Here is a 16466-nt window from a genome sequence, read left to right as displayed (position 1 = left end):
AAGTTAATCAAAGGGATTAGGGGGAATGATGTCATCCAACCAATAGAAAGAGGACAAGGAAGGGAGGATGACATCATGAGGATGACATAAGCATGACATGGGAAGGAAGGAGGTGTGGTAGCTTTGTAACCACACAATTTCAAGGGCAAGAAGGTAATTGACTAAAGCAAGCACAAAAACCAAGCAACCAAGCCAAGCAAAAATCATTTTTCAAAAATCAAAAGCAACCAAGGCTTTGTTCTTCATTGCTCACGGCTTTTCACTATTCAAAAGGCAAGAGAAATTCAAAATCCAAGATCCAAGCTTCCTAAATTGGTAAGATAATTCCCTAATCATCTTCATGCTTAGTTAGGACTATATCATGAGTTTAAACCATTAATTCTTTCTCAATCTTCTTCATTTAATCAAAGAAGAAGACAATGAATAGTGTTTTCAAGTTTTTAACTTGAACTTTTTCTTGTTTTTCTTGAAGATCCAAGCATTCTTAAGACTTCTCAAAGCTTCTTAAGGCTTCCTAGCTCCACCCACCACTTCAAGGAAGGTATACCATCTCCAAACCCTAGATTCCTATATATTATAAGATGATTTTGATTAGTGGGTTGATATTGTAGTTTGTTGTTATGATTTAGAGTTTGGGATTTGGAATGGTAGTGAAATGGAATGGTAATTGTTGTGGTTTTGATTTAAAGGAACTTAAGTATGATTAAAGTTAAGTTTAAGCATAAGTATGAATGATTAAATTGAATTGGTTGGGGTTGTTATGATGTGATAAGGATGGATGTTTGTTGTGTGTTGGATTTGAGGTTGGTTTGTGGTTGGTTTTGTATGGTTTAAAATTGGGAAATCGCGTAAACATAGCCGTCGTAACGTCCGATTTTCTTTGGACTGTTTTTGTGCATAGCATTAGGACCCGAGAACCCCCTGCTAGATTATGACCACTGCCATGTTTAGATAGCTCATGTTACGAGCTTCGTTTTGATATGTAGTTCGTTCGATTCCGATGCACGGTTTAGGAGAAACGACCGTTTCAAGTAACGGCGTTTCGCGAACGAAACTTTTTCCCTCGCCTTACTTTGAAACATAGGTTAAAGACCAAAAAGGGTTAATTAATGTATGAAACATTTATGGTAAGTGTGTTAGGCAGTTGGTAAGACACTCGCGAAGGAATCGCTTTAAAACTCGTAAAGGTTAAATTATTAAAAATGGTGGAGCCGAGGGTACCCGAGTGACTTAAGCGAATCGGTGAGCGCAAAACAAGCGTTAGAGTCTAAGTTAGTTAAAGTATAGATTTACAAGTGATTTTGGTTTAATTCCAACTTACTTGTTGTTTATAGGTTACTAGACTCGTCCCGAGCCTTTCTCACCCCCAAGTCGCTCAGGCAAGTTTTCTACCCGTTATACTGTTGTTGTGATGTAAATATATGTATATGCATTATCTTGTGATATTGCATGATTGTTATTAGCAAATTTTGCGATATATTGGAGAATGCTAATATGGTATATATGCATGTCTGTTTCGTAATCTGGTTATCTATCTGTTGATTTCAATGCTTATAGTTGCATAATACCTATGCTAGAAATAAGCAAGTAGTTGCGTATACCCTTAGTATAGGGGATAAAAGGTGAACATATTTCTAAACCGGGAGTCGATGTTCCCGAGTATATTATATATATATATATAGTTATATATATATGGATATAGTTTTTAAAACTATTAATCGAATAAGGTTTATTCGATAACTTTAACTTTATTTTATTATTGAATATTATTTTGAATATTCATTCGAGGACTTATGACTCCTTTTACTTTATAAATGAATATTATTTTGAATATTCATTCGGGGACTTATGACTCCTTTTATTTATTTATCTGAATATTATTTGAATATTCATTCGGGGACTTATGACTCCTTTATTTTATTTAATGAATATTATTTATAATATTCATTCGAGGTATTATGACTCGGCTTATTATTTAATGAATATTATTTCGAATATTCATTTGAGGGCTTATTACTCAGCTTATTTTATTTATTGAATATTATTTGAATATTCATTTGAGGATCTATGACTCCGAGTATTTGCTGAGGTATATTCTTTATTTTATTAAAGAATAAGGTGTCAATAATCAAACTTATTTTCGATTATTCAAATAAAGATAGTACTTTCATATAAGTATATCTTTGGTTATTTAATATTCATTTCAAGTATAAGTTTCAAAACTTCTACTTCAATTATTTTTATAAAGATTATTCTTTATGGAAATATTATTTTAAATATTAACATTCAGTCATTTTCTAAATATTCTGGGGACTGATTTACTTCATTAAATCAGTTTTACTCCAAACACTCTTTAAAGTGTTTTCGAGTCTTTAAAATGATTTTCAAAAGATAGAGCGGATCCCAAAACTATTTTTATATTTAAGATCTTCCTTTTAAAAAGGGGATTTAAATACTCGCTCAAAACATGGGGGATCCGGCTCGGTGGTGTGTTTTATATTCGCAACAAGGTTGCTGTCTTGGTAAAAGAGTTTTTGATTACTTACCCAATATTCGGGAAGTAAAATTCTTGGAACAAGTTAATCCATTAACAGGCATCGCCTGGGAAATATCGGTGAGTTTTCCTTTCCAACTAGATACGACTTCTTGGTGGAGCCGTATCAACAAGTTTCTACTTGGGGAAAGGGGGAAACGAGCTTTACGTTTCAGAGTCATGGATTTCATCTGAACTAGGAGTGGCGTAAGTGGTCGAGTAGCGCCGGCCCAGCCTTATTATATTGGCCCAAATGGCCTGGAAGTTCCGCTAAGGCGGTCCATTCCTTAGGAGTTCAGTGTTCGGTTGACAAGTAAATCCGACAGGTTCTCCTCAACATGTAGAAAATGGTGGGGTTGTACTACTACGACTGATCATCATAAGTGGTCTTCCTGGCGCGGTAAACTCCCGTAATGAGTTCATCATCCATTTGGATAATTCTGCAACACTACCCGTAGCATTTCGATCGAAAGGCTACTAATGGGTGGTTGCCGAAGCATTGACAGGGTCAAACATTTTTGTAAGTCATATGTCATAGACCTATTTGTATATTCGAGGATTCAACTCAACTCAAATAAGAATGTAATAAGTAAATAGTGGAACTACCATCAGAGAGATCTCGCAAAGTAATATCTGTCAAAGGATTCAGAGACAAGGTTCATCTACAGACTTGAGGAATTAATTCACTGGAAGAAGTTCAAGAAATTGATCATGCCTCAGTGATATAAGTCAAGATCGTGGATTTAATCAAGTGACAGAGATCTCGTCAGAGTATCAATTAATTACAAGGATTTAATCTGAAGAAAATCAAAGTGTCAGAGTCAAGACATGAAGAAACGTCACGGAAGTTAGTCACTCATGAACCAGACAGTACATCGAGTGTCAACGTTGAAGTGATGGAATTGATTCATAATTTTCAGTGATTTTCAGAAGATTTGCAGAAGAATGGTCGCTGCTCAAGACTAGAATTAATTCTCTATTAATTAATTAAGTCATCTAATTTAATTAAGAAAATAAATTATATCTGCGAAGAATAATTTATTTATTAATTGAATTAATTGATTAATTAATTCTGAATTAATTCTAGGAATTTTAGGAATTTTCAGAAGCTTAATTGGATTAAATTCAAGCATTAAATCAGCAAGACAATTGAAAATGAACTAGCATGACAATCAGGATTGTCATACCGATTGTCATGCTAGGCCATTTTCCATTGTCATACCGAAAGTTACTCTAGGAGGATAATTGTCTTGCTAGTTCATTCTGATTGTCATGCTAGTTCATTCTGATTGTCATGCTAGTTCATTCTGATTGTCATGCTAGTTCATTCAGATTGTCTTGCTAGTTCATTCAATTGTCCTACCGAAAGTCTTGCCAGCTATAGGATTGTCATGCCAATTCAATTCTATTGGTTTTGTTGATTAAAAAGAAGCAGAAGACTTTCTTTCATCTATCATTCAAACAGAAGAACAAAGAACAAGAAAAGCAGCCGCCTTGAAATATTACATTTTTCATCTGTTTAATCCAAGATTAAATTTCTAGATTGTAAAGTTAAATCCAATCAACTAGAAATCTTTATCTTGTTCTTGTGTAACAATCTAGCGGATCAAAATCCCTAGAACTTAATCTCAAATCGCGTTTAGCATTTGATTCTAATTATTGCAAAAATAGAAAAAGTTCATGTCGAATTTATTCTAAATTTGTGATAATTAATTTGAGATTAATTCCTTGTAATCGATACAGTTGTTGTAACACCTTTCAAGTTTAATAATATTTTTATTTAACTTGAATTTTGTTTCACATTTTTTATTCCGTATTTAATTCGATTATTTGGTACTGTTTGTATTCAACCCCCCCTTCTACAAACACATTGGGACCCAACAATTGGTATCAGAGCCTTCTGATTAACGAACAAATCAAGATCCTAGACTTTTGTGATTTTTCAACTCCTTGAATTTTTATTCATTCAAAAATTCATAATGACTTCACATAAAGTTGGAACCGTTAAAATTCCACAATTTGATAAAGAGAATTATATCATGTGGAAGAAGAAGATGCTATTATTTTTACAAGTTGCAAATCCCAAATATTCAAACTTGTTAAAGAAGGGTATAAAAACTCCGATGGTTATTGAACCGGAGGTAATAATAGATGGTGTGGTGACTACTGAAGCTAGAACCTATCCAAAAGAGCCTGAAGATTTTACTCCTGCTGAGAAGGAAGAAGCCTCCTTGGATGCCAGCCTTCAATTAATATTAATTGATTCCCTTGATCCCTTGATGAACAGACATGTGATGAACTGTAAAAATTCCAAACACATGTGGGAAACTATTGAGGTGATTAATGAAGGCACAGAGGAAGTTAGGGAGAACAAGTTGGAAATCCTAACCTCTGAATATGAACATTTCAAATCAAATCCAGGAGAAGGAATTACTGAAGTGTTTGAGAGGTACAATGCGTTGATCAACAACCTGAACATCAATGGAAAGTATTATTCTATCAGGGAGGTCAACAAAAAGTTCCTTTTAACACTGCCAGCTCATCTTGAACATAGAATCACTGCCATTAGAGAAGCTAGAGATCTGAGTGAGATTTCTTTGGACAGGCTCTATGGAGTGTTAAAAACCTATGAGTTGGAGCAGATTCAACAGAAGGAAGTCTACGGGAAGGATAGAATGGTCAGCACATCTACTGCACTTGTAGTTGAAGGTCAACAACAACAACAATCTCAACAGTTAGAAAGAATGGTACAGTTTTCCAAGGGTGAGGAAAATGAGTTAGTAGCAGAATATGATCCTCCTACTACAAATCAATCAAGTGATGATTTTTATTCCTTGGAAGAGCTGGAGCAATTGGAAGACGAGTCAATGGCCCAAATTGTCAAGAGATTCTCCCATGTCAGATTCAAAAGGAATCCCAAGCTTAAGTACAAGTCCAACTACAACAAATTCCAGAAAGGTGGATCTTCATCCTGTAACACCAGCAGTGGTGGATACAAAACAGGGATGGTTGATCGGAGCACCATTAGATGCTATAACTGTAATGAGTTGGGACACTTTGCCACAGAATGTAGGAAGCCAAAGCAAGTAAGAAAGAACTCTGAAAGGGCTTATCTGGCAAATGGAAGAAGCTGGGATGATACTGACAGTGAAGATGAAGATGAAGGAAATCTTGCTCTTATGGCTATTGATGGAAAAGCTTCATCGTCAAGAATAGAGGTAAAACTTTCTGATGCTGAAATGGTTTATCATCTAAGAGGTAACTTAGATTGTGCACGTCGTGATAATGAACTGTTAAGTTTACAGATCACAGACCTTGAGAAAGAGGTCAATGAATTAAGACTTGTGCACATTAATCAAGACAAATTAAAAGAACAGGTATCTTTTCTAGAGAATAGAGTTGACTGTTATAGAAAACTCGAAACTATTCTCAAAGACAAGATCACCGGTCTTGAGACTAAGGTTAGAGCCTACTTCAATTCTTGTTCGAAGGCTAAAGAGTTCTACAGTAAGCAAGCTGTTAATCAAACATCTGGAATAGGTTATGATTACAATGCTGCTATTGGAGAATTAGGCATAAACTCCCTTCCTCATGTATGTGCTGAAGGGAGGGAAGTACCACATGTGCTTAAGGGTGTTGATGAACCCCTCTATAAAGCATCAATTGCTGAACCATTTGATGCGACCTCTTCTGTTATTCAAGAAGAAATACGTGCTGAGGATCATGCTAATGAGAAGATTGTTTCCAAGTCAAGTGAGTCGAAAGTTCCGGTCAAAGTTGTGAAAGCAACTGAGACTAACTCAGACACACATGAGTTGGATAACAATAATGCCATGTCTACCATGCATAAATTGCCTGCTGTTAATCATTCTCATAAAGCATGTGGTGTTGCTAATTGTATGTCTTGTGCTTTTAATATGATGTATGCTTATTTTAATGGTAAGCATGTGTCTAATGATAAGACTACTCCTCGTCAGCATGTGAATAACAAGAAACATGATAGGTCTAAGACTGCTAGTCCTTCTAAGGCTAGAAAGGAGACATTTGTGCCTAAGCTTAAACAGAAATTTGTTAAGGCTGTTTACAAGGTCAAATGTTCAGTCATTGAGAAAGTTGAGACCATTAAGATTAAAAATGTTGTTTTGCCTGACAAAGGACAATTCTACAAGTATGCCGGGCCCAACCAAGTTTGGGTTCCGAAGAAGGTCTAATCCATTTGTAGTGCAGGGCATTAAACAAGTGTAACCGGTAGTGTGGATTCTTGACAGTGGATCATCAAGACATATGACCGGAGATAGAGCCCTGCTATCAAATGTGGATTGAGAAAGCTGGCCCCATGATTACCTTTGGAGATAACAGCAAAGGTTTATCTGAGGGATATGGCTGTTTACAAGCTGGGAATGTTATCATTGTAATTTTGTATATAGTGCTAGGTTATTATCAGGAAGCAGTATCTAACATATAGCACCAGTGACGAGACTTGAGAATATTACGACATATCAGACACCTGCTGCACATTACACTTGGAATTGTACTCTAGTAAGATGTGTACAAGTGTACTCCTGGTTGGTAAGTCAAAAGAGGAAGTCAATGCACCACAGTTCATGGACTTTGCAGCTGCAGATCTATTGGACTATGCAATTTCTTCTTCACAATCTCACTTCAGGTTGGTATGAACTAGTATACTGCTCAAGCAATCGTCAAGGACATGGTATGACACTCTAACAGAAGTTATAATTTTATATGAATAAGTAGAGTCGTCATATTAATAACTATCTTATCACTAAGCACAATCATATTGTTTTATATGTGCAGTGGTATATTGATTATGCAACATAACAATTAGTATCTAAAGTACTTGACAAGTATCGGTCAATGATATTTTGTTAACATTATGTTGCAGATATTTGTAAGCTTTTGACATGAATGAGAATTACTTAGACTTTACCCTAAGTGATCAATGTTTTATCAAAAACTCATTCATATTGAAAAACAAAATTAAACTTCTTTCTACATTAGTGATTTCTTATTTCATGTAAAATCTTTTAAAATCACTATTGTAAATCATTTTCTCTCTATTACCATATATTCTGTGTTACAGGTTCAGTCTCCAATGACTTTCTTTCATTGACAGTCATGAGGTTGAAAACCCACAACGTCTATCCCAGACTGTAAAGACAAACACAAAAACAGAACCAACCAACACTCTCTTACCACTAAATATAGTATGAATGAGCGTGAGGGAGATAGTGCCTAGTGCACCACATAAGGAAGGTTCTGTAGTCAACCCAGTAGCTCTGTCTCCTACATAGATGAGTAGTATTTAAACCGAGACAACTGCTAGCCCCCATACATCTTCTCAAAAAGATGTAATGGCTGAAAAGGCACAAAAACAGTTACTAGATTCATTCTCTCAACAGGGTGCGTCTATTGAATTTTGCCTGTCGGCCAAGGTATCCGATGTAGTGTCACCACTTCAAATATAATCAATTCTTGATGCACAAGGAGAGGTTACACACACAAAGGATGAGTTGACGGAAACAAGAGTTTTGACCATTTTAAGGTCAGATTCGATTGTTCAAGGTTCGTTAGTGGACCAATTGCCTTTACAGGTGTTAGGAGAGGATACTGATCCAAAAGCCATATGTCAGTGGTCAGTGTCTACCTCCCCAGGCTTAAATCCCCTGGATGCATCTGCGGATAGTGGATCTGACATAGGCGCAGATCGGCAACTTGTTGACAATGATTCAGATATTACCTGATGAGTCACAAGGAAATGTCTTCACAGACATTAGAAGGGAACTTTGATCTTTATGCTAAATTCTTTGGATCATTGTTTACCTTCCCAGAATTCAAATCTGGAACCCTAAAAGGGAAACTAGCAACTTGTAGATTATGACTCAGATTTATCTGACGAGTTTAACAAGGATGGGGATTTGCGAACTCCCATTGCACCACCTGTGACCTCCTTAAGGATGGCTAAGGTGATTTTCCTTGCAGGTACAGCTGGATTATGGAGCTATGAGAGAAGAGTGATATACTTGTGAGAATGAGTGTAAACACGAGTGGAGAGAAGAGTGAAACACATGTGAGGTACACTAAACAGGATCACACACTCACAGTGAGGAAGAAAGTGAAACTACTTGTTATTTCTTTTCCAACCAAGTGAAATATGAGAACTCCTTCTGACGACGGCATACATTCCTTCTTTAAGGGGGAGATAAAAGCTTAAGTAATAGTTTGGAGGATTCCTCAACTAAGGGGGAGAAATAGCAGGGAGTAAGAAAAAGATCCTACATGTACACTACACCACACCATTGTTGTTTCTAACTACGGATCCTATTGTACGGGAGAGGTGGTAAACACAAGGTGATTTCCTAGTAAGGGAAGAAGCTGTTAGGGGAGTACCATTGGTTTTTATCTGCGGATCCTATTGTACGGGAGATGTGGTAAAACGAAGGTGATCTTCTTTAATCAGTTGATTCTCATAGGGGGAGAAGCAAGAGATATGGGCTTCTCAACAGGAAATGTGGTTGTACAAATGAAGATGGAACTACTTGAAGATATGTTCAGTCTAGAGGAACATCTACTTGGAATCTGGAAAATGTTAAATCTCATCCAGAACTTTTCTGCTATTTACTTTGCATGTATGTTTATATCTTTTTCTTATTTGTTAGTTGAGTTATCCTCTAGGTATTTGTGTGTTATTGTCTAACAAACAAATAGGGGGAGATTGTAAGTCATATGTCATAGACCTATTTGTATATTCGAGGATTCAACTCAACTCAAATAAGAATGTAATAAGTAAATAGTGGAACTACCATCAGAGAGATCTCGCAAAGTAATATCTGTCAAAGGATTCAGAGACAAGGTTCATCTACAGACTTGAGGAATTAATTCACTGGAAGAAGTTCAAGAAATTGATCATGCCTCAGTGATATAAGTCAAGATCGTGGATTTAATCAAGTGACAGAGATCTCGTCAGAGTATCAATTAATTACAAGGATTTAATCTGAAGAAAATCAAAGTGTCAGAGTCAAGACATGAAGAAACGTCACGGAAGTTAGTCACTCATGAACCAGACAGTACATCGAGTGTCAACGTTGAAGTGATGGAATTGATTCATAATTTTCAGTGATTTTCAGAAGATTTGCAGAAGAATGGTCGCTGCTCAAGACTAGAATTAATTCTCTATTAATTAATTAAGTCATCTAATTTAATTAAGAAAATAAATTATATCTGCGAAGAATAATTTATTTATTAATTGAATTAATTGATTAATTAATTCTGAATTAATTCTAGGAATTTTAGGAATTTTCAGAAGCTTAATTGGATTAAATTCAAGCATTAAATCAGCAAGACAATTGAAAATGAACTAGCATGACAATCAGGATTGTCATACCGATTGTCATGCTAGGCCATTTTCCATTGTCATACCGAAAGTTACTCTAGGAGGATAATTGTCTTGCTAGTTCATTCTGATTGTCATGCTAGTTCATTCTGATTGTCATGCTAGTTCATTCTGATTGTCATGCTAGTTCATTCAGATTGTCTTGCTAGTTCATTCAATTGTCCTACCGAAAGTCTTGCCAGCTATAGGATTGTCATGCCAATTCAATTCTATTGGTTTTGTTGATTAAAAAGAAGCAGAAGACTTTCTTTCATCTATCATTCAAACAGAAGAACAAAGAACAAGAAAAGCAGCCGCCTTGAAATATTACATTTTTCATCTGTTTAATCCAAGATTAAATTTCTAGATTGTAAAGTTAAATCCAATCAACTAGAAATCTTTATCTTGTTCTTGTGTAACAATCTAGCGGATCAAAATCCCTAGAACTTAATCTCAAATCGCGTTTAGCATTTGATTCTAATTATTGCAAAAATAGAAAAAGTTCATGTCGAATTTATTCTAAATTTGTGATAATTAATTTGAGATTAATTCCTTGTAATCGATACAGTTGTTGTAACACCTTTCAAGTTTAATAATATTTTTATTTAACTTGAATTTTGTTTCACATTTTTTATTCCGTATTTAATTCGATTATTTGGTACTGTTTGTATTCAACCCCCCCTTCTACAAACACATTGGGACCCAACAATTTTTATTGGGGTATCCATTGAAAGAAGTATCTCGTAACTTCATCTCTTTTCAAAATATTTCAAAGATCAAATATTTTCAAGTTTTATTTGTGGTCTCATCTATGGGATGACCTCGTGAATCTTATCATACTTTGAACGGTGATAGTTCAAGTAGCTTTATAAATGATATAAGTGTGGGGAAGTATTGGTAACTTCATTCTTTGTTTTTACTTATATCTAGTAAGTAATTATCTTACACACGATAAAGATTCTAGTAAGTATCCATTTAGATACTGGTATTATTGTTATCACTACATATTATCTTGCGAGCTGTAAGGCTCACTCTTGCTTTATTTCTTCATCACACAACAATAGTTAGGAGAGATGGCCAGACTCCAGCAGACCCAGCGCAAGCGCGTGGGAAGCGTCCCGCGTCTTCCCGATGATGTTGTAGCTGCTATAGCTGCAGAGGTAGATCCATTGTAGTTCAGACCATCTACTTTTGAGAATTGATAGGGATAAATAAATTATGATTGTATAATTAAATACTGCATTAATTGTACAAACTGTGGGCTGCTAGGCCCAATAAAAAGATATATGATACTCAGACCAGAAAGGTTAAGCCTGATGGACCAGATCAGGCCTGATGGAATAAAAAAGGCCCAAAAGCCCTGATTATTAATTAATTTCGTAATTAATTAATAAGGGACAAATCAGATGTTGAAAAGAGTCCCGATAAGGATATAAATCCTTGGAGATTAGCCTCAAGGGGACCTAAAAGGATAAGGAATCAGTTTCCTACTACCTAGGACTCCAAAGTCCATTCTAATTAGGAGACTTGCCCACCAAGTCTCCTACACCAAGTCCAATTCAAGGACTCCCAACATCTATATAAGGGGTCTCACCCCCACCAATCAGAACTACGTTTTTTGGCTTGATTCTCTAATTCACAGAGATACGTAGGCATCTCGTAAAGGCAGATTGAGTCACGAAATACGAGAGCAGCCATTAAAGGCCTTGAGCTCCCGAATCTTAGTATTAAATACAGCAAGTAATAACCTTGGTTTTTTTTCCATAACATTTGGCGCCGTCTGTGGGAAACACAACAACCATGGCGAGAACACGGAGAACAATTGGAGCTCTAGAGGAAGGAACACCATTAGAGGCAACCCAGGTGATTTCATCAACCGTGGAGGTTCCTCCCCATTCAACTTATGCATTTACTCAGGGGGAAGCCCAGACAGGGGCAACTCATCCTCAGCCACAAGGGACAACTCCCCCGACTATTCAAGGTACGAATCCTCAAGTTCAACAAATACATATACCTGTGAATTCTCGACCCGTCGGGTATGAATATTCAACTATTGTTACTACTAACCCCCCTTATGGGATGCCCCTTCACCCTGAGGTTGGAGGAAGCGGATATGCTGGGCGAAGTGAAGCACGAGGGCGGTCGCCCCCCTATATACGAGGTTTGGATCCTATCCCTGAGGATCGGGAATTTTCTGGTCCATACACTGAGAGAGACTCCGAATCTTCGGATGATAAAGTGGCCCCGAGAAGGAGGCGTCCTGGAAAAGAGCCAATGGCCGATGGAAGGCAACGCTCCCAAAGCACCCCAGGGGCGAATCCCCAAGAAGTGCAGGAAAAGATCAGGGCTCATGAGGCTGAAATCCAAAGGCTGAGGCGTGATTTGGAGGCTCACCAAGCCACCAGACCCCACATGCCTCCTAGGGGGAGAAATCCTCCTCCTATCATAGACCTGGATGGTCCGGTAAGAAGAAGGGCTGCTGTCCCAAGAACTGATCCAAGCAATCTCCTTCCCCTTGGAGATCCTGATGATCCAACTCCACCATTCACAGAAGAGATAATGAATGCCCATATCTCAAGGAAATTCAAGATGCCCACTATCAAAGCCTATGATGGCACGGGAGACCCCGCTAATCATGTTAGGACATTCTCTAATGCACTGCTGCTGCAACCCGTGAATGATGCTATAAATGTCGGGCCTTCCCTCAAACCCTGTCGGGTATGGCTCAAAGATGGTACAGTCGCCTACCCCCAAATTCTATTGGATCATTCAGAGAATTAAGTCAGGCTTTTATTAAGCAATTCATCAGTGGAAGAGTCCATGAGAAAAGTTCAGCATCTCTTATGAGTCTTGTACAGGGAGCTAAGGAATCCTTAAGAGATTACCTGAATCGTTTTACAAAGGAGGCTTTAAAAGTCCCAGACCTTGATGATAAGGTAGCCATGATAGCACTGCAACAAGGAACTAGGGATGAGTTTTTCAAGATCTCTTTGGCCAAACGACCCCCTGAGAGCATGTTGCAGCTCCAAGAGAGGGCAGGGAAGTATATCAAGGTTGAAGAAAGTATGAGGAAGACCGTAGTAAGTAATGAGCCCACTGGAGGCAAGAAACGAAAAACTGATTTGGAGTATATTGCTAAGGACAAATATCCTAGAACCGAACAAAACCCTGATTCAACCCCCAAGAAGGGAGGACCTGGGCAAAAGTTCACTGAATACGCTAAGCTGAATGCTCCCAGAAGTCAGATTTTGATGGAGATTGAGAAAGACAGAGATATTCGCTGGCCTAAGCCCTTGAAGGCTGATCCCGCCAAGCTAGATAAGGGCAAGTATTGCAGGTTTCACAAAGATGTTGGCCATGACACCGATGAGTGTAGGCAATTGAAAGATGAAATTGAGTTTTTGATTCGAAAAGGAAGATTGAACAAGTATACTGGAGATGCAGGGGACGGAAATAATAATGGAAGAAAGAACTTTGAAGATCGTAGGAGGGACCAAGACGATCAGGGGCGAAACCTTCAGCCTAGAGGACCAGTTATAAACACCATTTATGGAGGGCCGAGACCTCGAAGGCCTGTGATAAACACGATCTTTGGAGGTCCAACTGCTGCTGGATTGTCCAAAAATTCCAGAAAGGCATATACTAGAGAGGTTATGCATATTGTTGGAGAAGCCCCGAAGAGGGCCAGGACAGAAGTAACATTGGCTTTTGATGATTCCGACCTAGAGGGTGTGAAGTTTCCCCATGACGACCCGCTGGTCATAACACCAATAATAGGAAATAGCCCGGTTAAGAGGGTCCTAGTGGATAATGGTGCTTCTGTGGATATCTTGCTCCACGACACCTTTCTAAGGATGGGGTATAACGACTCCCAGTTGACACCAACCGACATGCCGATATATGGATTTGCTAGAGTAGAATGTCCTGTGGAAGGGATAATCAAATTGCCAACCACCATAGGTACGGAGCCAAGGCAAGCAACGCAGATGCTGGATTTCGTGGTGGTAAAGGCTAGTTCAACTTATAATGCTATCATGGGGAGAACAGGGATACATGCCTTCAAGGCAGTCCCCTCTTCCTACCATTTAGTCATGAAGTTTCCCACCCGAAACGGGATTGGAGAAGAGAGAGGAGATCAAAAAATGGCTAGAAGCTGTTATGTGGCCTCTTTGAGGGCAGATGGAGTCGGGGGGCAGGTTCTTCCTATTGAAGATATGGATGTTCGAGAAAATGATGAGAATAGAGGAAGGCCAGCAGAAGAATTGGTCTCGGTTCCTTTATACCCCGAGAATCCTGAGAGGACGACTTTCATTGGAGCCACATTAGAGGAGCCCCTTAAAGGGAAGTTAGTGAAATTTTTGCAAGAAAATAGTGATGTGTTTGCATGGTCAGCAGCTGATATGCCAGGCATAGACCCGGAGTTAATTACTCACAAGCTAAACGTAGATCCAAGCCGAAAGACAGTGAAACAAAAGAAAAGAAATTTTGCCCCGGAAAGACAAGAGGCTATAAAGCAGGAAGTGGAAAAGCTCTTAGAGGCTGGATTCATTGAGGAGATTCAATTTCCGGAGTGGTTAGCAAACCCTGTAATGGTGAAGAAGGCTAATGGAAAGTGGAGGATGTGTATAGACTTCACCGATCTGAATGATGCATGCCCCAAAGACTGTTTTCCGCTGCCTAGAATTGATACTTTGATTGATGCCACCGCTGGACATGAGATGCTGAGTTTCATGGATGGGCTTAGCGGATACAACCAGATCAAAATGCATAAGGATGACATTCCAAAGGTATCATTTATCACTGACTTTGGTGTTTATTGTTATCTTGTTATGGCGTTTGGTCTCAAGAATGCAGGAGCCACCTATCAAAGGTTGGTAAATAGAATTTTTAAGGATCTTATTGATAAGACTATGGAAGTCTATGTTGATGACATGTTAGTCAAGAGTCTAGTAAAGACTGATCATATAGCCCATTTAAGGGAAGCTTTTGAGGTCCTGAGGTACCACAAGATGATGTTGAATCCGACGAAGTGTGCTTTCGGAGTAGGATCTGGAAAATTCTTGGGATTGATGGTCTCGAAGAGGGGAATTGAGGCAAACCCCGATAAAATAAAGGCAATCCTGGACATGGAACCCCCCAAAACTGTCAAGGATGTTCAGAAGCTCACAGGAAGGGTTGCTGCGTTAGGACGATCCATCTCCAAGTCAGGAGACAAATGCTTGTCATTTTTCAAGTCACTAAAGAACATCAAAGACTTTGTATGGAGTGAGGAAAATCAGAAGGCATTTGAAGAGTTAAAGAAGTATATGGGCCAGGCCCCGTTGTTGGCCAAGCCAGTTCTGAATGAAGTTTTATTCTTGTACTTGGCTGTTTCAGAGAGCGCCTTGAGTGCCGTGTTGGTTAAGGAGGAACTGAAAGTCCAGAAACCCGTATACTATGTCAGCAAAATTTTACATGGTGCTGAGTTGAATTATTCAGCCATTGAGAAATTCGCTTTAGCCTTGGTAATGGCTTCAAGAAAGTTGCGTCCTTATTTTCAAGCCCACCAAATTGAAGTGCTAACAAATCAGCCACTGAGAAATATCATTCACAGTCCCAAGGCAAGTGGGAGACTGATTAAGTGGGCAATAGAGTTAGGAGAGTTCGATCTCAAGTATAAGCCACGTACGGCCATAAAAGCCCAGGCACTAGCTGACTTCGTGGTGGAATGTACCATACCCAACCAAGAAGTCGGGGGGAAGGAAGATACCATACCTCAAGACAAGGGAGTCGACAATGGGGACAAGGATAAAGAATATTGGGTTCTCTATTTTGATGGAGCATCAAAAACAAATTCCAGTGGAGCAGGGTTGGTTTTGCAAAGCCCTGATGGATTCTTAATTGAGTATGCTATGAAGCTAGACTTCCCAACTACAAACAATGAGGCAGAGTATGAAGCCCTGATTGCTGGCCTTGGTCTAGCTGGGACACTTAGAGTCAAAAACTTAAAGGTCCGTGGAGACTCGAAGCTGATCATATCCCAGGTAAAGGGAGAATTTGAGGCAAGGGATGATACGATGGCTAAGTATGTTCGCCTAGTAAGGGCTGTGATGACCCAATTTGATGAATGCCATGTTGAACACATTCCAAGGGAAGAAAATGCTAAAGCAGATGTGCTATCAAAGTTTGCTTCATCTGAGTTTGAAGAAAGTTCAGGAAGTGTGTACTTCCGTGTTTTGAAGACACGAAGCATAGATGTTAAGCTTGTGGCTCCCATAGGCTTGGGGACGTCATGGATTGATCCCATCAAGGCTCACATTCAGACCGGTTGGTTGCCAAGCGATGCAATTGAGGCACGGAAGTTAACTGTTCGAGCACTAAGGTACACTTTGATAGATGGGATTCTATATAAAAGATCTTTCGTGGTTCCTTACTTGAGGTGTCTTAGGCCCGATGAGGCACGCTTAGCTCTTGAGGAAGTGCATGGTGGTATTTGTGGGCAACACTTGGGGGGCAGGGCCTTGGCTCATAAGATAACCCGTTTAGGCTTCTATTGGCCAGAAA

Source organism: Apium graveolens, chromosome 4 (genome assembly GCF_009905375.1).
Source record: "Apium graveolens cultivar Ventura chromosome 4, ASM990537v1, whole genome shotgun sequence".
NCBI lineage: Eukaryota > Viridiplantae > Streptophyta > Magnoliopsida > Apiales > Apiaceae > Apium > Apium graveolens.
The sequence above is the reverse complement of the archived record's forward strand: the minus strand, read 5'-3'. Positions refer to the sequence as shown.